The sequence below is a fragment of the Varanus komodoensis genome, unplaced genomic scaffold, assembly GCF_004798865.1.
Source record: "Varanus komodoensis strain SLA01 unplaced genomic scaffold, ASM479886v1 scaffold5, whole genome shotgun sequence".
NCBI classification, from domain to species: Eukaryota; Metazoa; Chordata; class Lepidosauria; order Squamata; family Varanidae; genus Varanus; species Varanus komodoensis.
This window is the reverse complement of record NW_025336087.1, coordinates 34,932,140-34,943,901: the sequence shown is the minus strand read 5'-3', so window position 1 is coordinate 34,943,901 and position 11,762 is coordinate 34,932,140. Positions and strand designations below refer to the sequence as shown.

At 40.8% G+C, this 11,762-nt stretch overlaps 1 long non-coding RNA gene across 1 annotated transcript in view; it reads right to left on the bottom strand.

Moving 5' to 3' along the window:
* The window catches only part of LOC123031197, a 12,537-nt gene extending 1,049 nt beyond the window's left edge, over positions 1-11,488 (bottom strand). Inside the window, exons 1-2 of the long non-coding RNA XR_006416238.1 lie at positions 11,478-11,488; positions 5,120-5,122 (exon numbers count right to left, since the gene is read on the bottom strand). This is a non-coding gene — a long non-coding RNA (uncharacterized LOC123031197). The remainder of the gene's footprint in view (positions 1-5,119; positions 5,123-11,477) is intronic.
* Between the last annotated feature and the right edge of the window lie 274 nt (positions 11,489-11,762).

Here is an 11,762-nt window from a genome sequence, read left to right as displayed (position 1 = left end):
GGAGGGAGGGAGGGAGGGAGGGAGGGAGGGATGGGGACTTTCAGGTAAGTGTATATAGGATTGCAGTGGTATAGTGAGCCATGATCCACAGGAATGCAGCACCAATACTAGTTTATTAGAATGGAAAATGAAGCAATTTGCCCAGCACTCCTTTGTTGCCTCTGGGCTTAGCTGCAGTTTTTGCAGTAGCTGTGGAAATTAATTCTCCCATCAACAATATATTATTCCCTATTTTAATGAAAAGTATCTGTGGGTGTCCTGGTCTTAAGACCCATTAACTCTACAAACCCCATTTAAACTGGTTTGCTGGTATGGATCATTCTGTTTGTCTGAATACTTAGACTCTCCTTAAGGGATGCCTCTGGAGATGGCTATGACGAGCACATGCTGTAGGCAACCTGCCTTCAAGTCCCCAGTCAGCCATGGAGACAACAGACTCTCAGCCCAACCTACCTCACAGGGTTGCTATTGTGGGGTAACATGAAAGCAGAAGGAGGAGATTGGTGTAAGCCACTTTACATTCATAAGAAATAAGTGTCATATAAATCTAATAAATACATATGCTATGATGCCACTCAGTCCAAAATATCTATTTTGGTCCTGCAATGAATTTATTTATTTGGTATTCTATGTTACTTATTTATTATTTTTATGTCCTGTCTTCTTTTCCTGCAAAATCTCTAGTGCACAATCTACCAGAAGCTTCTCTTCTGTAAGCTACGAAATGTAGGAAAACTACACAAGAGCCTAATAAAGACAAAGAACACACATAATGACAAGAGTTCTCGAGAATTTTTGGTTGATCTCCCTATGCCAATATCAAAATTTAGCAGGAGAATAAATCAGCACAAAGAAGAGGGCTGCTAGCATCTCCAAGTGTCTGTGGACTTGATCTTGGCTCTGCTCACTTCCTATGCCAGGGCTGATCACAGGAAAGAACAGCAAGTTCAAGAGAGATAGATTCTGGACATTTCTTTGCATCACTGATATCACTTAAACATATGCTTCAGCAATATTATTATTATTATTATTATTATTATTATTATTATTATTATTATAACATTTCTATGCCGCCCCTTGCCGAAACCTCGGGGCGGCTTACAACATGACCTATATAGAAGTGGTATTAAACATATGCTTCAGCAATAAACATTATGCTTCAGCAATAAACATATGCTTCAGCAATACCTATACATTCAGAAGTGGATTCTCTATGTCATCCATTCAAATGATGAAAATATTGTTAGGTCTTTAGTCCAGTTCATTACAGGAAGTGAGTATGTATCCTTCCAGTGCTATAAATTAGTCTTTAGATGTTGAAAGGGCATGGAAAATCCATGCAATAACTTCCAGGAAACAGGCAGATAATTTAAAAGAGTGTGTGGATCTCAAGTGCATTAAAATATTAAAGAGTGTCCAGTTCAAGTTTATCTGTATTATAACTTCCTTCCAAAAACAGCAAACTACAAAACTGCCAAAACATGTGAATAAAGGAAGAATCAATTAACCTTCACCAGTAAACAACTTAGACAAACCCATATTTAAATGATATGGCATCCAGTAGACACAAAAGACAAGTTTTTGCTGACTAAGATATGACTTGAGATACAATGACACTTCATATATAGATGCTAAAATGTCAATGAAATAATTAGAACACGACAGGACAGTCAAATTCTCTATTCAATTCCTGTTTAACACTTGTATTAAAACTGCCCCTTCCTGTATATCATATTTATTTACTGACAAATATTTATATACATGGATTATGAATCAATATGACTAATCATAATTAATTAGTATTTCCAATAATTATTGGAAAACCTGTAGAAACAGCAAAACAAAACCTAGATTATAACTAATATTTCAGTTGCAATTATTGCCATCCATCATAGCAGGTGAATCATCTTTGGCATAGAAATAACAAGAACTCATTATTGACTGCTAGTAATTATTTCAAAGTAAAAATCAATTTATCCATCACAACAAAAACATTTTCTCGCCAATATTTATCTCTGGATTTCACCCTGATGTCAATGTAGCATGCAATCAAAATATAAATATGAATCAAAGTATAATTGATGCAATATTTCCACCTCATTCTCTAATAGCTGCGATTCTGTAAGGAACCCTGTTTAAAACCTGATATCATTAATTTGGAAAGAGGATTCAAGCTAGATGAAGTGGCCATGCTGGGAAATATAATATAAGTAGGAAAATATCAAAGTTCAGTACAAGTCAACAAATAGGCCTGATGATACAAAACAAGATTTGGATAGCCAACTCAACTTCCTTGATGGAAAATTGTATCCTTTTCAATGATACATGTTACAAGAAGAAATTCCCCAAAATTTATAAAACAGAGAATCAGATTTTTGAAAATATTTGCCAGATATGACTAATGTATCAAATGTATCATGAACAATCTGAGGTATAATATTCATCCTAATTGCATTTACCTTACCTCACAAATTCTAGCAATGCCTAGCCATCTATAACCTGTAAGATCTTGTTCATAAATTTGTTCAAGCTTAGCTGTATCACTTGAGTTGTATCTCTGGAGATAAGTATTCTCAAATAAGTAATTATATCCATGCACAGTCAGAATTGCTTAGCTAATACACTAAGTAATATATTGTCCTTCTGGATCAATTCAGAGTTTGACCAGTAGATGCCTGAACCTGTGAAATAAATAATACGATAATTTTGTAAAGTATAATATTAAATTCTAAATCCATGAAAGTTATTATTTTGTCTAATGGCACATGCCAGGCTTCTGAACATAATCAGCTATCAATGAAGAAAGTGGACAACCCTGTTTAATAGTCCTCCAACTTCTTATTTTGTTTTCTAAAAAGTTGAAAAGGGGCTGAATATGATATTTTAAGCCTTTTCTATAACTCTAGGGGCTGCATATGATATTTTAAGCCTTTTCAAAAAATCATACTGGAAGTCAACATTATTTGATGCAGCAAAAATGAGATTCTGTCAAACTTAGTAGACATTCTCTTAAGTTCCACTGAATTTCAGAAAGGTGTTCAAACAGAGGGACCCGGCTAGTTATGTCACGTTGGCCACAGTAACTGCCCAACATTTAAAAAAAGTATTTCCTTTGGTTAAACTGAGACTATGAGAGCAACAGAGATGAACCTCTGCCCCCATCCGTTGTTTCAAGCAGCAAGGAAGGGGTGAACTCATTCCGACAGTCTTTTCCAGCTCAGCCATAAACCAGCCACTTTATGCCACTTGTCACTGTCATGGGCAATATGGGGGCAATAATTGCAGCCTGTTTTAGAGCAGCGATATCATGGTACGTTTCAAAGTGCAGGAGCTCATCAAGGCTGTGTATGTGATTTTATATATATATAGAGAGAGAGAGAGTGAGAGACCAGCACACATTTTAATATTCAGTTGATTAGGATTAGCACGACCACAATCCTATGCATAGTTCTCAGCTCCCATGATCTCAATGGTCCTTACTTCTGACTGCATAAGATTAACTTGTAAAATGCATTGGATTGCATTTGCTACTATTTGAGTGGGCCTTCCTTTGCTTACCCACCCTTGCAGGCTTCCAGTTCTGCTCTGGAAAGTGCACTAACCATCCAGAGCAGTTGCAGAGGCACACAGGGGAAAAACATGTTCGCAGTGCTTTTTCATTCACTAGCTTGATTGTCAGTGTTACATAGCAATCCTTCTTTCCCGTGTTGTTGATGGAGAAGCAGACCCAACTGAGAAACTGGGATTTAAACTATATAAGAGCTTTGAGATCTTTTCTAGGTTGATGGCTCTTACTGAACTCTTTACTCCGGCTATTTTGTTCCAGCTGCGTGCTCAGGACAGTAACACATGAGGAATGCCACTGGAAATCTGGGATATTTTAGCCACAGGCTAAAGACAATCTCCTAGAATATCTTTAATATTTATATATTTGAAGCAAATCATATTGCTAGAAGAAGAAAGCAGATGAAAAACTTGAAATCTGATATAGCAAATACACATGCTATCTATTTCCATTTGTCTTGTGCTTTGTTTGCTATATATTATGGTTGATTGACTAATAAATCCTGATGGATGGATGGATGGATTGATTGAGCAGAAATCCCTAAGTATCAGCATACCTATTACTTGGATGTCTCCAGCAGTATCCCTATAGAGAATAGAAGTAAATCTCACTCACTTTGTGGATAAGTAAATGTAACTTTGTAATATAAATGTGGTGGATTTTTTAACTAGTGAAATTGAGAATTTATCTATGATATATACAGGATATTTCCTTAAAACAATTAGCAATTGTTAATGTTAATACTAGAATACAGTGTAATCTCTTGCATGTCTTCTGTGATGTAACTCATGAGCATTTACTGGAACTAAGTCTGCCCACTTAACTCATACCCACTTACCTATGAGTAAGTCTTATTGAAATCAGTGGGTGTAGTCACACTTCATGTTTACCCATCTTGGCAGTAAATCATGGAGGGAAGGCTAATTCATGTGAACAAGCCTCAGTGAGTCCCAAAAGATGATGGGGCTCACTCATTGTGGTTTGTTGCTCTCCTCCTCCCCATCCTTTCCTACCCAGGGTCATCACAGGATCAACAGAATGTCCCCCTTTTATCTCACCACCCTTTTTGATGTTGTGAAAGCTGAGTAGCCCTTCATGATCCTCATTTTAACAATTATGGTCAGTCCCTTCAAAATGCCTTTGGGGAGGCTACCTGTGGTTGCCAAAAGTCAATTTTTTTCATGCTGTGGGAAAACAAGCATGCATTAAAAATAATTACCTATAGTTGTACAATTGTGACCTTTCCCAGGTGTGCTATTGCAGGGATTTGAAGCCTTGACTGGGCAATGTCCAGAAGAGGACCTGCTGCCAGGAACAAGCAGGTACCAAGCCCAGACCTTACAAGAAGGATCTTTAAAATGTGCATTTTTAGTGGGAAATGGGGATTTGTACTGGGACAGACACAGACATGGGATAAAGTACATAATGTGCAACCTAAAGGGAGGGAACTAAGGGGAGAAGGATGTGGATCTTGCTGTAAAGGAGCTTTAAACCCTCCAAGTTCTTTTCACAGCTTAAGATCACTCAAATGTTTGCTTTTTCTTGACAGCTCACTTTCTGACAACTGTCACAAAAATCCAAAGGTAAGAAAATGTATTTTCTGGTACTATAGCTGGTACCTGCTGCGCTTGACAGAAAGCTGTCTCAGCTATGGCTTCATAGCCCCAGAGCAACACAACTGTGGAAGTTCATAGTTACACAACTAGGGTAAATGATTTTTGGGGCACTTTTTTGGCACAGGCAACATCTCCAACATGCTGCTGGGGCACTTTGAAGGGTTTGTTCTTAGCTGGTGAAATGCGATTGCAAAGGCCAGCTTGACAGACAGTTTTCACAACCCCAAAAAGGGAAGGGGAAAAGGGAAGAAAGCTGGACAAGTCTGAAACAGCTTATGGGGAGGGTGTCAACATGGCACTCAACAAAGATGATGTGTTCCTGCTGGCCAGTCAGCACCAGAAAGAGGAAGCAGTGCTGCCATGCAGGCTGCTGTAGAGAATGTGGAAGAGTGAAATCACCAGGAGAAAATGCAGCTGAACTCTGGGAAACGCAAAACCACCTTCCTCTCCAATGACTCTCCAAGGCCTCTGGTCCCTCACCATCTCTCTTCACTCTTCCACCCTCCATCAGCAGCCTCCACCGGTGACCCAGCCAACCCTGGGCTCTTCTACCACTAACATTCCCACAGGGTGACTGTCACTTCTTCCTACAAGAAGGAGAAGATAGCCTTGATGCTGACCCTGCACCAGACAGAGGAATCACATCCTAAAATGGCAACCACAATGTACTTTGACAGCCAAGCCCTCCTATCAGCTATTACATATTGTAACACATTACAAACATATTTGTATTATGTTTTATTTTATTTTTCTTATTTATGTAAGCCATCCTGAGGCTATGCAAAAGGACGGCATATAAATACTCTAAATAAATAAATAAATAAATAAATAAATAAATAAGAAAGTAATTAAGTAAGTAAGTAAGTAAGTAAATACATGGCTGAAATAGCAGTAGCTCAGTTGATAGCCAACATAAACCTTCCTCCTATGGATGTCCAACCACTGAGACATTCCCAGCTGACAAGCTCACCAAGGAAGGGGCTCAATATTTGTCTTCCCTGCCTGCTCCTATCCCCTATCCTATGCCCAAAGCTGCTATCCAACAGCTCATCTGTGACCCACCCCCAGCTCTAACATCCACAGTCTACAAACTACTCCTGGCTGTAGGAATGTCCAGTCTTGGTGAGATGGGCCCTTACGGACCCAGCTGCAGGCTGCACACTTAATGGCACTGAGGGAGTAACCCCTCCATTAACCCCACCCACCCAAGATGCTAGGAGGAAGAGCACCTGATAGAGCACTGGTTTCTCCCATGTCCTGGCCTTACAGTGCCCTGGCTTTAACTCTTCAGTGATGACATGGGCCTTAACTCCCTGGTTAGGAAAACAGCCAAGGTGCTGGCACCAATCAGCTTTCTTCGAAGAGGCTGCCTGGTCACCCTGCCTCAACTACAGCAACCCACAAGACACCTTGGAGAATTCAGTCAAGAGTGACATGACATGACATCCTAACATGGATAGCAACAAACAATAGGTTGTTGTCCTGCACAACCAGCTTTATAAGACAGGGCAATTCATTGCAGATAACAAGCCAGAGTGAGTTGACATGCAGTGTGAACTTGAACCAATGGGTTGTTAGTGGGCACCAAGCCACTAAAACAACCAATAAGTATTGTTGGGCTTACAGTGGGTTATCAAGTTATCCGAACCCAGGCAACTGACCCAGTCATGGGTTGCATGAAGTATCTAGTAAATTGCTTAATAAGAGTGGCAAAAAATCTCTTCCCACTGTGACTAAGCTAGCCTGGGCCACTGCCAGTAGCAGCTGCCTCAGCAAGACCCAAGTCAGTAATTATCACTGACTCAGTGCTCTCTGCTACAGTTGCAATTCTGTGTGTTTACCATGGCAAGATTTTCCCTGCCCCCCGCCAGTTCTTGTTTTGGTGATTCCTTCTTGCACTCCCTGAGCTGACAGCTCATGACAACCCCTGCTAAGTGTCCAAATGGCACATTGGAAGGGCTGCAAGTTCATCAACACTTTTCAATTATTTTTAAATCACAAGACATTTGCTTATTTTTGTACATTTTATTAATTATTATTTCTTTAGTTGGACTTGGTCAGGTCTGAAGCGGCAAGCCTCAAATGGGCAATGTGTTGGGAAGTTTCTGCAGTCAAAGTGCAGCAAACATCCACCATGGCATTAAAAGGTACTTTTCACTTTGGTTTCTCTTGACAGCTGTCAAAAGCTGACCTGCCAAGAGAAACCAGAGCTACAAGTAATCTTTGCTCACAAAAGGAGATAGCCAGCAGATCACCCCCTTCATGGCAAGGTTTTATTTTGAAATTGACTCTTGTCAGTTTCTTCACCCTTTCCTACCCTTTCCCACCCTTTCCCAAGATTCTAGTTGCTCAAAAAAGTGGAATAGCACAAACCACTCCTTTTATGAAAACATGTTTGACAGCTACATCTCACAATTCAGGTTCTTTTTTTAAAGGAGGTTTTGGCAAGTATACTCAGGCCTGTGTTTGTTTGTTTGTTTGTTGTTTTGACTGGGACATATGCATGAACAGGGCTTGCACTCCCAGGGAAGGCAAACAAGATTGATTCTGCTGCAGAGTATGTTGGGATGCCTGTGGGAACACTGAAAGGAATGGAGACATATTACTGTGAATTCAGTTATCCATTGTGTGCATCTTGGATTATTTCATGAAGGGCCCAACCCATGTAGCTTATTTGCAAGGAGGGTAGTCATGACACATGAACATCCCCCATCCCACCCATGACTTTCATCTGAACAGACATGTGTAGGATAGTGTTGCATAAGATTTCTTTAGAAACCATATATCAATCAAATCAGTTTGTTCTCATCAATGAATTGTTAAAGCAGATTCTAAATTGTAATAAGTTCTTTATATGTGCAATGGTTTTAATATCCTCCTCCTTCTATTTAAGCATTATATTATTTATTTGTCTATTTATAGAAATTATCTTTAAAAGGGGGGTTAATATTGTAATTATCTGTTTGTGCTGTTTTTACATGGTTTAAGTTGCCTTGAAAATTTGATTCAATTGTAAGATATAATGGACAGTTTTAAATAAATAAAGCAATGCGTATTTACTGGCCACCTTCAGGATCAGATCAGACTGCAAACCTAAGTAAAACAAATTACTATAAACATTGGTTAGAGGTAGTTTCACAGATATAAGACACAGTCTACCGAAGCTGTCAATTGCAGCCTATTTCTGAGATAACATGGGGAGAGTTGGCATGTGCTGAGAAATAACATGAATTTACTCAGGGGCAAATGCACCAAAATGAGAACGAACCCATAAGCCTTTGTTTATGTAGCATCACCTGAACATAAAGGGAGAAAAGCACCATATATTTTAAAAGCCCAGAATGGCCAACATATAGAAATGATCCAGAAGGTATAAAAAGGGGTAATAGGTGTAGATAAGCATTACTGTGTTAAGCAGCAAACATTTCATAATAAATACAACACTGAAAATATACTTCATTGGTGTACAGCATCTATTATACATTTTTACCAATAAATAAAATTTTCAGAAACTTCCTATTTTTGGGAATGTTTGTTTCAGCCTTTCCCCTGCATTGACTCCCTTCCCATGAGATGCAGCTGAGCAGCTATGTGAGCTCATCTGTGCTTTGGACCCCATGCAGATTCACCCTGGAATACTTCTGTCTTTGGTTTCACACAGACAAAGAGGCAAGGCGCTTTTGAAGTAGTCTTTGTGGCAGCAGCAAACCACAGCTGTAGAGTGTAGTTGTCCCCCACACACATTTGTCCTGGCCTCTGAGCCCAGGTCAACATCTCTGACTCAGGACATGTATTGTCTGATTCGTCCTCATTCCCCTTTCATCCCACAGGAAGTGGTGTCTTATTATGTCACAGCGACAGACACGGGTGCTTAATGCTCCCCTTGTCCATGAGCAATTTTTAGCTGGGAGGCAGAAGCAAATAGGAATCCCAGCAGGCTCATCATTAGGGCCTCCACTGCTGACTGCGCCGTTGTACAGACATGCCATGTTACGCACAAGGCCTGTCCCAATATAGACTCCGCAGGGCTTTCTCAAAACACCACAGTCTTAAAGAGCATTAAATGGAACTACCTGCTTGAGTTTGCTTTTCTGTATTGGAACCTCAGAAAACCCTCTGGGAAGTGACCCCTTTCTTGGGGTTCCTTGTGACGAAAATGCTATTTCTGAGCCAAACGGCCTTAGAAAATAGAGCAATGGATCCAGAACAATATTCCTTTGTGCAATACATTATGATTCTATCATATATTATGGGTAGCCATATACTTCTTCAAGCCAGTATTTCATCAGCCTCCCATGCCTTGTAGGAACCCCGCTGGTGATACAATGGATAGCTATAAAGCTAATGGCCTCTCTCACACTCCCACTTTGGAGGAAGAAATGAAGGGACAAATCGCACACAGTGATTCTCAGCCGTGTGCACTTGTGTGTGTGTGTTTAAAATACACATACAAAAATGAATTGTTATTTTGTGTAAATAACATAGAAATGCTGGTGTGCTGGGTGGCCTTCATTAATATTTATTTTGAGATTAATATTGATAAGCAAAAGGCGCGGCTCGATCTCTTGTCTCCCCTTTCGGTTCCTTGTTATTCAAGCAGCTTGCCATTAGATTGCATCTTCCTCTGTACCCACAGCTTTAGAAAGCTCTGGCAGGGCTCCAGCTCACTTACGCTTAAATGGACACTCAAGCTTCGACGGACACACAGCTAAATAGAGGCCAATAATTCAATACAGTATGACTGTGCTGGGGCTGCTAGTAAATCCATCAAGCAGTAAATATCATCTGAAGCCAATGCAAGCTTTTATCTTTCCAATTTTGTGTATGTCTGTGTGAAGCCTAGGCATTCAGCGAATCATGTAATTTATTCTGCAGTGCAGAGCCGGGGCTGTCTCAGACACATCATATTGACTTTTTTCCCCCATCTGTCAGGAGTAGTCAGCAGCGCGCTCCTTGCCATCCCCCTCCCCCCCCCTCGCCTGCTGCATGCAAGCGCATCACATTTCATTTACTTATTTATTTATTTCCACTCTCCAGCACGGCTGGGCGAGGACATATTTCCTCCTGAGCAACAAATGCTAAAGGGAAAGGGGTGGAGGGGAGAGAAACATCTGAATGTCATTACGGCAAGCATGTTCAACATTTGTCCAGACCAGTTTGTTAAATCAGCAAAGGCGCTTCCAAGCAACTGCATGTAATGGTTCAGGAAGGGCTCCCTACTGCAATGTTTTTATTAAGCTGCAAATATGCCCTGTTATTTTCTTTTGCTCTTTGGGTCAGCCAGGATGGCAGCACAATGTAAATAATACTGAACAGCTGGGCTTATTGAATTATGATGTGTATTTGGGTGGATATTACACATACGCAGCAATGAAATTGATACTAGTTAGAGGAGCACAAAAATTCTCCTCCCCAGTGTGTGTATATGTCTGACACTTGCACACACGCGCACAAGTGCAAGGTGATGCAGCTGAAGCCCAAGCCCTGCTCCATAGCAGTGGCTGCCTCCTTCGGGAGGGCAGATGGCAGCACCACTGACCTCATTTCCAGGGGTTAACCAGAGAGCGGAAACAAATGGTGCTTCTCCGATTTGCAAATCAAATTCATCCCCAGCCAGCCCCTGACTCTGAATTCAGATTCAGACATTAAAAGAAATAGACTTGGCAGATTTCTTTCCTTTCTCATTACTCTCTTGGATTTGTGCACCACCTGCAGAGTAATCATCCCAAATGCATTAGCTGGCAAGATGCTAGGATCGCTCGTGGGCACTAAATCCTTGCTGGAGTCCTCTCTGCCCATGGTCAGGTTCATATAAACCAGCTTTGCCCAGTCTGGTGCCATTCAGATGTGCTGTGCTGCTCACATAATGGTGCTTGCAATTTGACCCACCCAGAGGTTTCCAGGCCTCATAGTCTGACACATCTGGAGGGTGCCAGTCCCTTGCTATGTAGTTATAGATATTAGGGGGCACCGAATCCATGTCTTTTATATATTGATACACAGAGATGTGTGTGCACACATCTATCATATATTTGCTTAAGACTGTGCATGTGCTTGGTTGCTCATTCACCTTCTCTCCCCCTCCTCCACTGCTTCATACAGCCAGGCTTCCTAACCTGTTTTTACATCCTAACCAGATGTTTGCAGTACAACTTACATCATCCCCAGTAAGTATGGCTAATGGTCAGGGATAGTGGGAGCTGGTGTTCAAAACATCTGCTGGGGACCCTTCTTCTATAGCATGCGTCAGCATGAAAGGTGGCTTCCATTCAACAATGCATTCAAGTGTAAGCCACATTCAGTGGTGTGGGGCTAGGACTGGAACATGGCCAAAGTCTCGAGTCCAGATGAACAGTCAGAAAGTGACAGGTAAAGAGTACACCGGAAGCAAATTCCACTGTATGCCTGCAGTCATGATTATGCTCTGGTTCAAAGTGATTTAAAGTGAGTTTAAGATACAAAACTGCACTTGCTCAGATCCCGATGATGATGATGATGATGATGATGATTTTTACTGTTGTTCTGACATACCATGAATGCAGAAGCAACTATAAAGCATGGATTGTAAATAGAAAGGCAGA